Source organism: Perognathus longimembris, chromosome 3 (assembly GCF_023159225.1).
Source record: "Perognathus longimembris pacificus isolate PPM17 chromosome 3, ASM2315922v1, whole genome shotgun sequence".
NCBI classification, from domain to species: domain Eukaryota; kingdom Metazoa; phylum Chordata; class Mammalia; order Rodentia; family Heteromyidae; genus Perognathus; species Perognathus longimembris.
In genome coordinates, this window is record NC_063163.1 from 91,581,034 (window position 1) to 91,595,164 (window position 14,131).

At 38.1% G+C, this 14,131-nt stretch overlaps 1 protein-coding gene across 5 annotated transcripts in view; it reads left to right on the top strand.

Annotated features, from left to right (window-relative positions):
- Nucleotides 1-14,131, top strand: part of Mtmr3 (myotubularin related protein 3) — a 106,477-nt gene that overhangs the window by 17,342 nt on the left and 75,004 nt on the right. The window contains exon 1 of one of the 5 annotated variants that reach the window (XM_048343273.1): nucleotides 1,016-1,322. The exons of the other annotated variants lie outside the window; for them this stretch is intronic. The gene's annotated coding sequence lies outside the window, so the exon portion shown is untranslated. Of the gene's footprint in view, nucleotides 1-1,015; nucleotides 1,323-14,131 lie in introns of those variants that run through there. 5 annotated transcript variants of the gene reach the window in all.

The window sequence follows — 14,131 nt, forward strand, 5'->3', positions numbered from 1 at the left end:
TTTAGATCCTCATTGTCTGGCAGCTTAAGGTAGAACATGTTTATTAGACCAGTTTTTTTTTATTTTATTTATTTATTTTTTATTTTTATTTTTATTTATTTATTTATTATTATTGTTATTTTTTTTTTTGCCAGTCCTGGGCCTTGGACTCAGGGCCTGAGCACTGTCCCTGGCTTCTTCCCGCTCAAGGCTAGCACTCTGCCACCTGAGCCACAGCGCCGCTTCTGGCCGTTTTCTGTATATGTGGTGCTGGGGAATCGAACCTAGGGCCTCGTGTATCCGAGGCAGGCACTCTTGCCACTAGGCTATATCCCCAGCCCCTATTAGACCAGTTTTGTACTGACTCACCATGTAAAACATATGGGTACAAGACATAAAGAACTATTAGGTATTTGTTTTTTCTTTTCTTTTTTTTTCTCTACTGTTATTGATAACACAGATGATAGGAACAAGCTGTCAGTTTTCTTCTGGGTTTCTGGGACTGCATCCAGCCACCTGCACCTCCACCCTTGATCTACAGTGGGAAAGAATGAGGCCAAAGAAGTAAAGAGGAGTATGAGATGAAGAAATAGTGCCAGTGGCTATGAGCCTTTGAGGCCCTGGTGCTCTCAATTCTTCATTTGTTTCTACACACCATCTCAGTGGCTTGTGAGCCAATTCATTCTGATTTTGTGCTTTTGGATTCCTTTCATTTACTAATATATACAATATTAGTATACCATCCCTACATTGGAATATTTAAAGATAATTTGGGCTTTATTCTCAGGGTAAGAATTTAATAAAATGGTAAACTCATATGATTGTATTTATTTATTTATTTAAAAAAATTTTATTATCAAACTGATATACAGAGAGGTTACAGTTTCATACGTTAGGTATTGGATACATTTCTTGTACTGTTTGTTACCCTGTCCCTCATACCCCCCTTCCTCCTCCCCCTTTCCTTTCCCCCCCTGAGGTGTTTAGTTCACTTTCACCAAACAGTTTAAACTCATGATTTAATGTTCAGAATTGGTGGAATGAAAATATTTATAATGGGATAGAATATGTGAGTATTTCTCTGTTAATACTTATACAATGAAGTAAAGTAATAGTAAATAATGTTTCCTTTTTTATTTCCTGGGGGGATTTGAACCTAAGAGACTCATGCTTTCATGGGCAGGCCCTTTAACATTTGAGCCACATCTTCAGCCCTTGAAGTTTCCTTTAAAGAACTTTGCACTGTAATACACAGAAGAAGGACAACATAAAAGTTAGACTACAATCATAATTTTACTGATTAGGCCTAAATGTTGTATGTGTCCATCCATACATTTAATAAGGTAAATATGGCAACTGTATAAAAGGGGGGAAAAACCTGGTTGAAAAGTTGGGCAGAAAAGAGGAAATAAAAAGGTGCTGTGTATATAACTAAGTGTTGGTGAGCCATTAGTAATTGCTTTAGGTTCCATAGATTCATCACTGCTAGAGTAGATGCTAGACTGCTGAGAAAAAGTTGGTGATAGAGATGAAGAAAAGTATTAATTTGTTTTTTTGGTGGAGGTTAATGCTGATGTCTTACCTTGATTTTTAGTAGGCTATTGGTATTATGTAGTTTTGCCAAAATCTGCTTTTTCTATTACTTGATCCTAATTGCTTGGAGGTAACACACTAGGAAAGAGTTGAAAGATGAGTACAATGGTCTCCCCTTATTCATAGAGGATACTTTCCCCCCCCCCAGATTCTCAGTGGGTATCTAAAAATACACGTGGTACTAAACCGTATATATAGTATGTGTGCACATACACATATTACATACACAGACAATGATTTTTCTATCATACATGTATACACATATATAATATGTATATAAATTAGGCACAATAAGAGATTAACAACAAATATAAAGTAGAACAATAACAATATGCTGTAATAGTTACATGAATGTAGTCACTCTTACCTTTTTGTTTGTTTGGTTTTGCCAGTCCTGGAGCTTGAACTCACGGCCTGAGCACCGTCCCTGGCTTCTTTTTGCTCAAGGCTAGCACTCTGCCACTTGAGCCACAGCGCCACTTCCAGCTTTTTCTACATATATGTGGTGCCGAGGAATTGAACCTAGGGCTTCATGTATATGAGAAGAGCACTTTACCACTAGGCCATATTCCCAGCCCCTCACTCTTACCTTTTATTTTTATTTATTTTTTTTTTTTGGCCAGTCTTGGGCCATCAACTCAGGGCCTGAGCACTGTCCCTGGCTTCTTTTTGCTCAAGGCTAGCACTCTGCCACTTGAGCCACAGCGCCACTTCTGGCCATTTTCTGTATATGTGGTGCTGAGGAATCGAACCCAGGGCCTCATGTATACAAGGCAAGCACTCTTGCCACTAGGCCATATTCCCAGCCCACACTCTTACCTTTTATTAAATTAGCACATATTAGTTGTACGAGGGTATTTAATTGTGACATTTCCACATATGTAAACAATGTGTACCTTATCACTTTAGTCACTTTTCCTTGTCCCACTCCCCTCTTAAAACAGTCTTAACAGGCTTCATTGTTCTCTTTTCATACAAGCAGATAAACTATATGAACCATATTTATCTTCATTCACACCCATCATTGGCTCTATCCTTTCCCTCTGGTACCTCTCCCCACACCTCGCCAGCCTGTTTTACTTTCCTGTCATTCTTTTTTTTTTTTTTTTTTAAGTGTGGTAATTACACAAAGGAGTTTCACTGTGGTATTTCAGATAGGTGTGTATTGTCTTTTGCTTAGGAAAACTGTATTGCTTTTCTTCTTTTGGCCTACATAATTTCCTGTTGATCAACTACTTATTAAAGTTCCTTGTGCACTCTTCATATATAATCATATTATGTTTTAAGCTGATTTACTCTTTTTCTTTTTCTCTCCCTCCCCTTCTGACAAAATGACTTTTTTCGGTGCTGAACTCAGGGCCTTGCCTCATGCTCTCTTGCTTTGCAGTTTTGCTCAAGGACTGGTGCTCTCCCACTTGAGCCATACCTCCATTTCCTAATTTTTTTTTGTCAGTTGTGTGGTTTGAATTCAGGGTCTCGGTGCCGTCTCTGAGCCTCTGTGCTCTACCACTTGAGCCATAGTTCCACTTCTGGTTTTTCAGTGGTTAATTGAAGAAAGAGTCTCATGGAGACTTTTTTGCCTAGCCTGGCTTTGCACCTCAATCCTCAGATCTCAGTTTCCTGAGTAGCTAGGATTACAGGTGTGAGCCACTGGTGCCTAACCTAAAATTTTTTTAAATTTATTTTTAAATTATCTTTAAGTAGTTGTACAAATGAGGTTTCAGTTGTTAAAACATCTTTTTAGCTGTGTGTGGGTGGCTCATTCCTGTAATCTTAGGAGACTGAGAGCTGAGAATCCAGGGCTGGGAATGTGGCTTAGCAGTAGAGTGCTTGCCTACCTGAGAATCCAGGTTTGAAGCTAGCCCAGGCAGGAAAGTCTGTGAGATTCATCTCCCAATTTAATCACAGAAAAAGCCAGAAAAGGAGCTGTGGCTGAAGTGGTAGAGTGCTAGCTTTGAGTAAAAGTTGCTCAGGGACAGTGCTCAGGCCCAGAGTTCAAGCCCCAGGACTGAAACAAACAAACAAAAAAAACCAAAAGGAAACAAACAAAAACCCCCATATTAAAAATTATAATTTTATTGTTATTATTAAGGTGCTGTACAGAGGGGTTACCATCTTAATACCTCATGGCATTATAATAATGTTTTTCAGATCATAGTTTTCTGTGGGCAATTGAAACCACAGACTGAACCCCCTCCCTGGCAGATATGGGAGTCTACTGTACTCAAAATTTTCAGAATTGTTTTGGAAGTCTTTGGTTACTGGGGTTAATTGTTCAGGATCTGCTGGAATATGAATTTAAAATTACTCCCCCAAATAAACCTGGACATTGTAACATTGTGTGTTAAGCCAGATATTTGGGATGTCTGTGCCACACCATCTGATGTTTAGCCTAATTTGTTTTAGCAAATCTGCTTTTATATAGGCTGAAATTTCCTTTAATTTTTCACTGGGAGTAAAATGTAGTTCCTGGAGCTCTATTGAAAGGATCTCAGTTAGAGAGACCTTCATAGTCATCCCTTAAGCATGGGTTCTAACTTTAGATTTACAGCATAATGGTCTGTATTCCAAAACAATTCCACTAGTTACCAGTGTATTATTTGGGGCAAGTCATGACCTTCTTAGAGCTCTTCTATAACTAGGATGTAGAGGAAATGTTTTACCCAAAGCACACGTTTGTTTTTGACTTTTTTTTTTTCTGTTAAATAGTGGGTAAAACAAAATAACCCCTCACCTTTGAGAGGTATAATTTTACACATTTATTTTTTCATTTTTCTAGATTCTCATATAAATGGAGTCATACAGAATGTTTTATTTGGGGCTGGGAATATGGCCTAGTGGCAAGAGTGCTTGCCTCGTATACTTGAGGCCCTGGGTTCGATTCCTCAGCACCACATATACAGAAAATGGCCAGAAGTGGCGCTGTGGCTCAAGTGGCAGAGTGCTAGCCTTGAGCAAAAAAGAAGCCACGGACAGTGCTCAGGCCCTGAGTTCATGGCCCAGGACTGGCCAAAAAAAAAGAATGTTTTATTTGTTCTCTTTCAATGTTTTGGGAGTCATCTGTGTTGCTCCAAATGGGAGCTTGTTGTATGGATGTCTCACAGTTTATGTCTTTACTAGTTGATATATTTTTGGCTTTTGGCTGTAATGAATGGAGCGCCTATGAACATTGCATATAAGTCTTTATTTGTTTTGTTTTTGTTGCCAGTCCTAGGGCGTGGACTCAGGGCCTGAGCACTGTCCCAGGCTTCTTTTTTTTTGCTCAAGGCTAGCACTCTGCCACTTGAGCCACAGCTCCACTTCCGGCTTTTTTCTATATATGTGGTGTTCGGAATCAAACCCAGGGCTTCATGTACACGGGGCAAGCACTCTACCACTAGGCCATATTTGCAGCCCATTGCATATAAGTCTTTGGTCTCTCTCTCTCTCTCTCTCTCTCTCTCTCTCTCTCTCTCTCTCTCTCTCTCTCTCTCTCTCTCTCTCTCTCTCTCTCTCTCTCTCTCGGCAGTGGTAGGCAAGGGCTCTACTACTGAATTATATTCCATGTGTTGCCCTTCTCATTTCCTCCCCCACTCCAGAGAAAGGTGGTTTTTAAAAAAAAAAAATATAGCCCAGGTTGGCCTTGACCTCAAAATCCTCTTATCTCAACTGCTGAGATTTACAGGTATGTATCAGCATGACTGGTTTAAATTTCTGAAAGACTAATGGTGATCCTCCTTTCATATACTTATCTATGTATTCTTTGGAAGTGTCTGTTCAACTTTTTACCCATTTAAACAACAATAGGATTTTTGTCAAGAGTTTTTTTTTTGTTGTTTTTTTTTACAGTCCACATTTTATTTTTATTTTTTTGTTGGTTTTGGGGCTTGAACTCAGCCTGAGCGTGCTGTCTCTGAGGTCTTTTGCTAAGGGCTAGCACTCTACCGCCTTGAGCCACAGCTCCACTTCATTTTCTTTTGTTTGGTTTTGTTTTTTTGCTAGTTCTGGGGCTTGAACTCAGGGCCTCATCACTGTCCCTGGCTTCTTTTTGCTCAAGGCTAGCACTCTGCCACTTGAGCCACAGCGCCACTTCCGGCTTTTGCTATATATGTGATGCTGAGGAATCGAACTCAGGGCTTCATGTGTATGAGACGAGCACTTTACCACTAGGCCATATTCCCAGCCCCTCCACTTCCAGTTTTCTTATGATTGATTGGAGATGAATCTCTCAGACTTTGTTACCTGGACTAGCTTTGAATGGTGATTCTCAGATCTCAGCCTCCTGAGATGCTAGGATCACAGGTGTGAACCACTAGCACCTGACATATGGATCACATTTTATAAGTATGTTCTTATGTTTTGAGATTTGCCTTTTTCTTTTCTTTAAAAAATTTTTATTGTCAAGGTCATGTACAGGGGTGTTACAGTTACATACATAAGGTAGTACATTTCTTTTGTTTGTTTGTTAGTTTTTTTTTTTTTTTTTTGCTAGTCCTGGGGCTTAAACTCAGGGCCTGGGCACTGTCCCTGGCTTCTTTTTGCTCAAGGCCAGCACTCTACCACTTGAGCCACAGCACCACTTCTGGCTTTTTTCTGTATATGTCATGCTGAGGACTCGAACCTAGGGCTTTATGTATACGAGACAAGCTCTTTACCACTAGGCCATATTCCCAGCCCACTTTTTTATTTTCTTAACAGTATCTTTCAGAGAGTAAAAAAAAAAAAAAGAAAAAATTAAACTTTTATGTAGTTTCAGTTACTAGATTTCCCCCTTTTAAAATAGCAAATGTTCTTTATATTCTTTCTAAAGACTTGTCTTTGCATATTTTCAGGTTTTTTTTTTCTTTTTTGCCAGTCCTGGGGCTTGGACTCAAGGCCTGAGCACTGTCCCTGGCTTCTTTTTGCTCAAGGCTAGCACTCTACCTTTTGAGCCACATCGCCACTTCCAGCTTTTTCGGTTTATGTGGTGCTGAGGAATCGAACCCAGGGCTTCTTGCATGCTACTGCTAAGCCACATTCCCAGCCCTGCATACTATTTTCTTAAATTTTATTCAGAATGTTTTATAACTTCAGGATTTTTACTTAGCTTTGTGAAACACTTCAAATTAAAACTTGTATAGTAAGTAAGTTAGGATTGAAGTTTTATTTTTTGTTTTGTATATAGAGATACCTAGAATGTCTCCAAAGCAATGCTTTAGTTGTATCCTCTGAATGGGTATCATTTGTATTATACTATTATTCATCTTAAAATACTTTGTAATTTTTCTTGTAATGTCTTTGTTTTGAAGGGTTTTGTAATTTCTGTATATTTGAAGTCATTCTAGATATAATTACTATTACTACTAGTAATAGTAACTTATTACTATTTTGATGGTACTGGATTTTGAACTCAGGGCGTGCTTACTAAATACAAAAGCTTTACTATTTGAGCCATGTGCCTCCTCTCTGAAGCTGATTATTTGCTTGCTTTATTTTTCAGAGAATGGTCTTGCTTTTTTTTGCTTGGGATAGGCCTCAGGCTGTGGTCCTCCTAACTATGCCTCCCAAATAACTGGTATTTCAAAGTGTTCACCATCATGCCTGGCATTATTACTAACTTATAGTGTAAATTCTGTCATGATCAGAAATTACAGTGTATAGAGTTTTGGTCTTGAGTTTGTTTTGTGAGGTGTGTGGTCTGTAATGATATATGTTCTGTCTTTGAAAAAAACATGTATTCTACAGGTGGATACGAACTCTTGGTTGATAGTGTTATTCAAATCTTCTGTTTCTTTTCCTATTTTTTTATTTTGTTTGTTAGGTCAGTTACTGAAAGGGTACTACTAAAACAACAAATTAGGATTATAGTTTGGCTAGGTTTTGCCTCATATATTTTGAAGTTCTTGTTTTAGGTACATGCATATTTAGAATTACTGTTTTCTCAGCAAATTTATTCTTTTTTTACCACGAATTTACCATTTTTGTTGTAAATTTTACTGGACCCAAGTCCAGCTGCTTGCTGAATGATAGGCAAATTAATTCCAGACAAAGTTTTGTGGTAAGGAAGGTGACTGTTTCAACAGCTGCTAGACAAGAAGATGGAGAACTATTTTTTTTTTTTTTGCCAGTCCTGGGGCTTGAACTCAGGACCTGGGCACTGTCCCTGAGCTTCTTTTGCTCAAGGCTAGCACTCTGTCACTTGAGCCACAGCACCACTTCTAGCATTTTCTTTTTATATGGTACTAAGGAATCGAACCCCAGGGCTTTATGCGCACTAGGCAAGCACTCTACCTCTAAGCCACCTTCCCAGCCCCGATGGAGGACTCTTGACTGAAGTTCATCCTGTTGAGAAGCTGATGTAGGGGTGGTTTTTATATAGGTAGTTGATCAGTGGTCTCACTGGTGGGTGCCCACATGGTACACGTGATCATAATTATTTTTTCATGAGATGCTTCTCAGTTTTGCAATCACAAGAACCAAGATCATCATGTATTTGAGCTATTCTTGCCATACTAACTATATTCTATGTGCCCTTGTACAGTTACATGTTATACAATGTATAGACTAGAGGAGGTTGCAAAACTCAAGTTAATGAAAAAAGTCATTCTTCAACCTAAGTATTGTGGAAGACAAGGGTCAGGTGAGATTAAATAAGGAGTTAGGTATGAGATCTGGTCTGTTTGGCCTCAGTAATATTTGCTGTCTAGAAAGTTACTTGAATATAGTGTTTGTAGTCTTCTGATGACTAGAATTTACATGGTGTGTCTTTCCCCATCGTTTCAGCTTCAATATGTATTTACATTTGTAATTAGTTTATAGTTAAGCCTTGCTCTCTTATTTAGGCCACAGTCTCCACTTTAAAAATAGTCTCTGAAAAGTTCACTTAATGTTTTGTTTTTGTTTTTTTGCCAGTCCTGGGGCTTGAATTCAGGGCCTGAGCACTGTCCCTGGCTTCTTTTTTTGCTCAAGGCTAGCACTCTACCACTTGAGCCACAGCGCCACTTCTGGCTTTTTCTATAAATGTGCTGAGGAATAGAACCCAGGGCTTCATGTATACGAGGAGAGCACTTTACCACTAAGCCGTATTCCCAGCCCTGAAAGGTCCATTTAAGTTCAGTGTAAATATCTATAGTTCTTTTCTTTTCTTTTTTTTTTTTTTTTTTTTTTTTTTTTTTACTTTTTTGCCAGTCCTGGGCCTTGGACTCAGGGCCTGAGCACTGTCCCTGACTTCTCTTTTTCTCAAGGCTAGCACTCTGCCACTTGAGCCACAGAGCCACTTCTGGCTGTTTTCTATGTATGTGGTGCTGGGGAATCGAACCAGGGCTTCATGTATACAAGGCAAGCACTCTTGCCACTAGGCCATATTCCCAGCCCCCGAGTTCTTTTCTTTTCTTTTTTATTAGCATGCATTAGTTGTACTGGGGGAAGTTTCATTGTGACAATTCCACACATGTATTAGTTGTTTTATATAGTTGTTTAATTCTACTATCTTGCAGTTTTTTTTATTAATCTCATGTATACTTGTCATTTTTTTGATAATTTTGTAACATTTGTTTTATATACTCGTGTATTAGCTGTTACTATTTGTAGGGCTGGAAATCCAAACAGGGCTTCACATATACTTAACAAGATTTCTAACAACGAACTAGTCCTGTTTTACTTTTTCCATGACCACTCTACAGTTTATAGTTGAGTTTACCGTTAACTTACCACAATCATCTTAAAATAAAATTATACTAGTTGATGAATTATTTGAGTATGTAATGGTGCCATATCCTCCGCTTCAGGCCTTTTTTGACATTGTCCTACAATTTACTCCTATCCTAGATCTAGAACAAAATTTGTAATTTATTGTTTTTGTATCTGCTTTTAAGAAGAAAAGCCTTGAATTCTTTAAGGCTTGTTTTTATTCATAGCTTTGTTAAGATGGACCTAGATAGTGCCTTTGCCATAGTCCTGCTTCTAAAATCTTAGCTGAATGCTCTTAGTATCTCTTTACTCTGGTTGGTTAGAACCAGAACACTCGTGTAAACTTTGGTAGTTAGGTTTATAGTTCCCAAGCTTGTTACTGAATGATTATTTGCCCCTCTCTTGAAATCTCATCTAATGCTTTGGCAGCTAGTTTAGTAAAAGTGTGTTATATAAAGTACAGCTGCAGCAATTTTCTAAAACGTATTTAAGTTTCTGGCTGGCTTTCTGCTCTGCTTAGATTCTGTGATTTCTCTCTCTCTACATGGTCAGTCTGGTAAGTGCCTCAGAGCACAAAGCTTGGATCCTCATAGGGCTCAGGTAATGTGTTTCTTTTCTTTCCAGTATCATAGTTCTGTGTTACCTGTTGTCTAATATCCAAGAAGAGTTTCATGTATTTTGCTGTTTTTTGGTTGTTTGTGATGGAAGAGCTGATCTCCAATGAGTTATTTTTTTTTATCATTACCAGACTATTAATCTTGTAAGAACGAGATTCATGATAAAAGCCATTATAGCCTATTTGATCAATTAATACATTGCATTTAGCATGTGGCTAGTCACTGTTCATGTTCTAGTTACTCATTGCAAGATTCTATGTAAATTAAGAAGTGTTTAGCCTTCATAATTCTTATGGTAGCCTGGATTTCTTGCTTTTTACCACTTGCTCCTTAATGCCTATAGTTGATAACCAGAACTGTCTTAGTGGCCTCTGTATTACAGTACGTACTTCAAGTTTTGTTTTTTTTTTGGCCATTCCTGGGCCTTAAACTCAGGGCCTGAGCACTGTCCCTGGCTTTTTTTTTTTTGCTCAAGGCTAGCACTCTTCCACTTTAGCCACAGCGCCACTTCTGGCCTTTTCTATATATGTGGTGCAGAGGAATTGAACCCAGGGCTTCATGTATATGAGGCAAGCACTCTTGCCACTAGGCCATATTCTCAGCCCCAGTACTTCAAGTTTTAAGATCAAATGTCATTAATTAATTATAGATTATTTTGTGCATACTCTATAATATCCTTACATTTAGTAAAAGTTTTGGTGTTGGCTTTCACCAAATAGTATTCATTGAAATGTGGAAATAATTCAAGAAGACCAAGCTCTCTTAAAAATCAGCTTTAACATTAGAGGAGAAAAAGGTGGTTGTAAATGGCTACTTAAAATGTGGAGGAAGCATTGAATTATTTATTATTTAAAGCAAAATAGCATTCAGAACTACAGATTTCAGATTTTTTTTTTCCCTGTTCTGGGGCTTGAACTTAGGGCCTGGGCACTGTGCCTGAGCTTTTTTTGCACAAGGCTAACACACTACTACTTAGGCCCACAGCTCTACTTCCTGCTTTGGGTGATTAATTGGAGGTAAAAGCCTCACGCACTTCTGCCTGGGCTTCTTACTGTGATCCTCAGATCTCAGCCTCCTGAGTAGCTAGGATTACAGGTGTAAACCACTGATGCCCAACTTGATTTAATTTTTCTCAACTACAAAGAAATGTTTTTAATATCATCTTTAACATATTATAAAAACAATTCAATAAGGATCCCTCCATTTTTCTTTATACATATTTAAATGCTGTCTTGTAATTAATTCATCAGTTATATTTATAGCCAATAACCTTCTAACCACAGAGGTTAGAAATTACAGTATTTATTGAACTAAAATCACAAAATAAGGCACAAATACATGATTGATTTAATTTTTGATAAAAGGTAGGAGCCTAACTTTTTTCTTACATTTATGTATATCCAGTCTTCCCAGCACCATTTGTTGAAAAGGTAACACCTGGATATCCTTGTTGAAAATAATAAGATTTTATACTAGTCTGTAACCGTGAATATGGGTTACTGGTGGATGTCTAAAACTAGATAGTACTGAGCCTTCTATCTACACCTTTTTCCTATTTTACATATGCCCAAGATAATTTGTAAAGCAGGCACAGGAAGATAAGCAGAAATAGTAATAACAGCAATTAATAATACTGTAATAAGTATGTGAATGGTTTCTTTTTCTCAAATATCTTGTTCCTTATAATGTGATAATACAGCATCTTGTAATGAGAGGAAGTGGGGCAAATGATATAGGTATTGTGACTTAGCATTAGGGTACAATGTAAAGTTTACTTGAACAGTTATTATAATACTGGACAATTTGGTTACTGAGAAGGCTATTAAGTAATTAATGAGAAGGAAGTGTGTGTGTGTGTGTGTGTGTGTGTGTGTGTGTGTGTGTGTAGGGGTATGCTAGCAAGGGGATAATTCATATCTAGGACAGAGTGAGATTTCATCATTATTCTCAGAACAGCATGCAATTTAAAACTTGTGATTACTTATAGAATTGTAATATTAATATTTTTGGACTGTGGTTGACCTTAGGTAATTGAAACTGCAGAAAATGAAACTGCAAATAAGGAGGTATAGTGAATGTGGAAGGATTCATCTGTTGCTGCTCTTAATCTCATTGGTCTATGTCTATACCAATTTTCACAGTAGTTCTCCCCCTCCTCTCCCATAAACTCAGGTTCTTTTGCATGCTGGGAAAGCAGTTTATACTGAACTCTATCCACTTCATCCTTTCCACATTTCTTTGATAACTAGCTTTGTAGTTATGAGATATAAGGAAATAAAAAAGTAAGTTCTCCAACATTGTTGTTGGTTTTTCAAGTTTATTTTGGACATTTAGAGTCCTTTGAAATTTCATGTAAACTTAGGATGACATTGTCTATTTCTGCAAAAAATGACACTGGGCTTTTGATAGAGATCACATGAATCTTTTAGAGTGTTTTGAATATTTTGGGCAATATTAACAATATTGTTTGCAGCCCATCAACATGTGTAATTTAATTTGTTTCTATAATCTTCAGTGTCTTTGGGCACCATTTTCTAGTTATAAATGTATTTGTCTTTTGCTTCTTTGGTTAATTTATTTGTAATTTGTTCTGATGCTATTATAAATGTATTTTTTTCACTTTCTCTTTTAGATTGTTCAGTGTTAATGTATTCTCTTTCTGATTAAGAATAGAATTGTTAGAATTGGGTGCTGGTGGCTCACGACTGTAATCCTAGATACTCAGAAGGCTGAGATCTGAGGATCATGGTGTGAAGCCAGATTGGCCAGGAAAGTCTGTGACACTCTTATCTCTAATTAACCACCAGAATACCAGAAGTAGAGCTGTGGCTCAAAGTGGTAGAATACCAGCCTTGAGCATTAAACCTCAGGGACAGCATCCGGGCCCTGAATTCAAGTCTCACAATTAACCGAAAAAAAAAAAAAGGTAGTTTTTATGCATTGTAACTAAGTTGGTTATGTCACATTTATGGTGGGTTTGGTTGCTTGAAGTCATATTACTTAGATTTAAGTCATAAACTGATTTTAAAAATTAATTATAGTAGATAATCACAGAAATGGCTAAGTGATAATTTTTTTTGATGTGTGTAATTAAAGTATACAATTTAGGGCCAGGTAGGGTGCTGTTTGCTTAGCTACTTGGGAGGTGATGGAGAGTGGCAGTAGGATCTTGGTTCAGGGCCAGCCCAGACAAAAAATTAATGATCCCCTGTCTCAAAAAAATTTTTCTGGTTATATGGTAACTGTATAAGTTTTTGAAGAGCTGCCAGACCATTTTCCACAGCTATACCAACCATTTTAGATTTAGATATGTCCAATATAGTAGGATTCCAGTTTCTCCTTATTCTTTTTTTTTTTTTTAAGTACTTTTGACTTCTTTTTTTTTTTTTTTTGGCCAGTCCTGGGCTTTGGACTCAGGGCCTGAGCACTGTCCCTGGCTTCTTCCCGCTCAAGGCTAGCACTCTGCCACTTGAGCCACAGCACCGCTTCTGGCCGTTTTCTGTATATGTGGTGCTGGGGAATCGAACCTAGGGCCTCGTGTATCCGAGGCAGGCACTCTTGCCACTAGGCTATATCCCCAGCCCTCTTCTTATTCTTGACTATACTTGTTAATTATTTGTTGTGCTGGAAATCAAACCCAGGATTTCACATATGCTAGTCAAATGCTCTGCCTCTCAGCAGTATCACCAGGTTTGTTAAATTGTCAGTTAATTATTCAAAGGAGCTACACCATTGGAATCTAGCCCTGTGTATACCATACTTTAGTCAATTTGGTAATATACATAGAACCATTAAATCTGGGCCTAGTTGCTGCCCTTGAGTTCCTTTATTCAAGGCTAGCACTCTACCACTTGAGTCACAGCTCCACTTCCAGCTTTTTCTGTGATTAATTGGACATAAGAGTCTCACAAACTTTTCTGCCCAGGCTGGCTTCAAATCACAATCCGCAGATTTCAGGCTCCTGAAAAGCTGGGATTATAGGCATGAACCACTAGTGCCCAACTTCTATAGATAATTGGAACGCTTCCCACCATGCCTTTGTAAATGTACCCCTAAATAATACATAGCTTTCTCCTCCACTAAAAATAAATATTTCAAGGGCTGTGAATTTGGCCTAGTGGCAAGAGTGCTTGCCTCGTATACATGAAGCCCTGGGTTCGATTCCTCAGCACCACATATATAGAAAATGGCCAGAAGTGGCGCTGTGGCTCAAGTGGCAGAGTGCTAGCCTTGAGCAAAAATAAAAAGAAGCCAGGGACAGTGCTCAGGCCCTGAGTTTAAGGCCCAGGACTGGC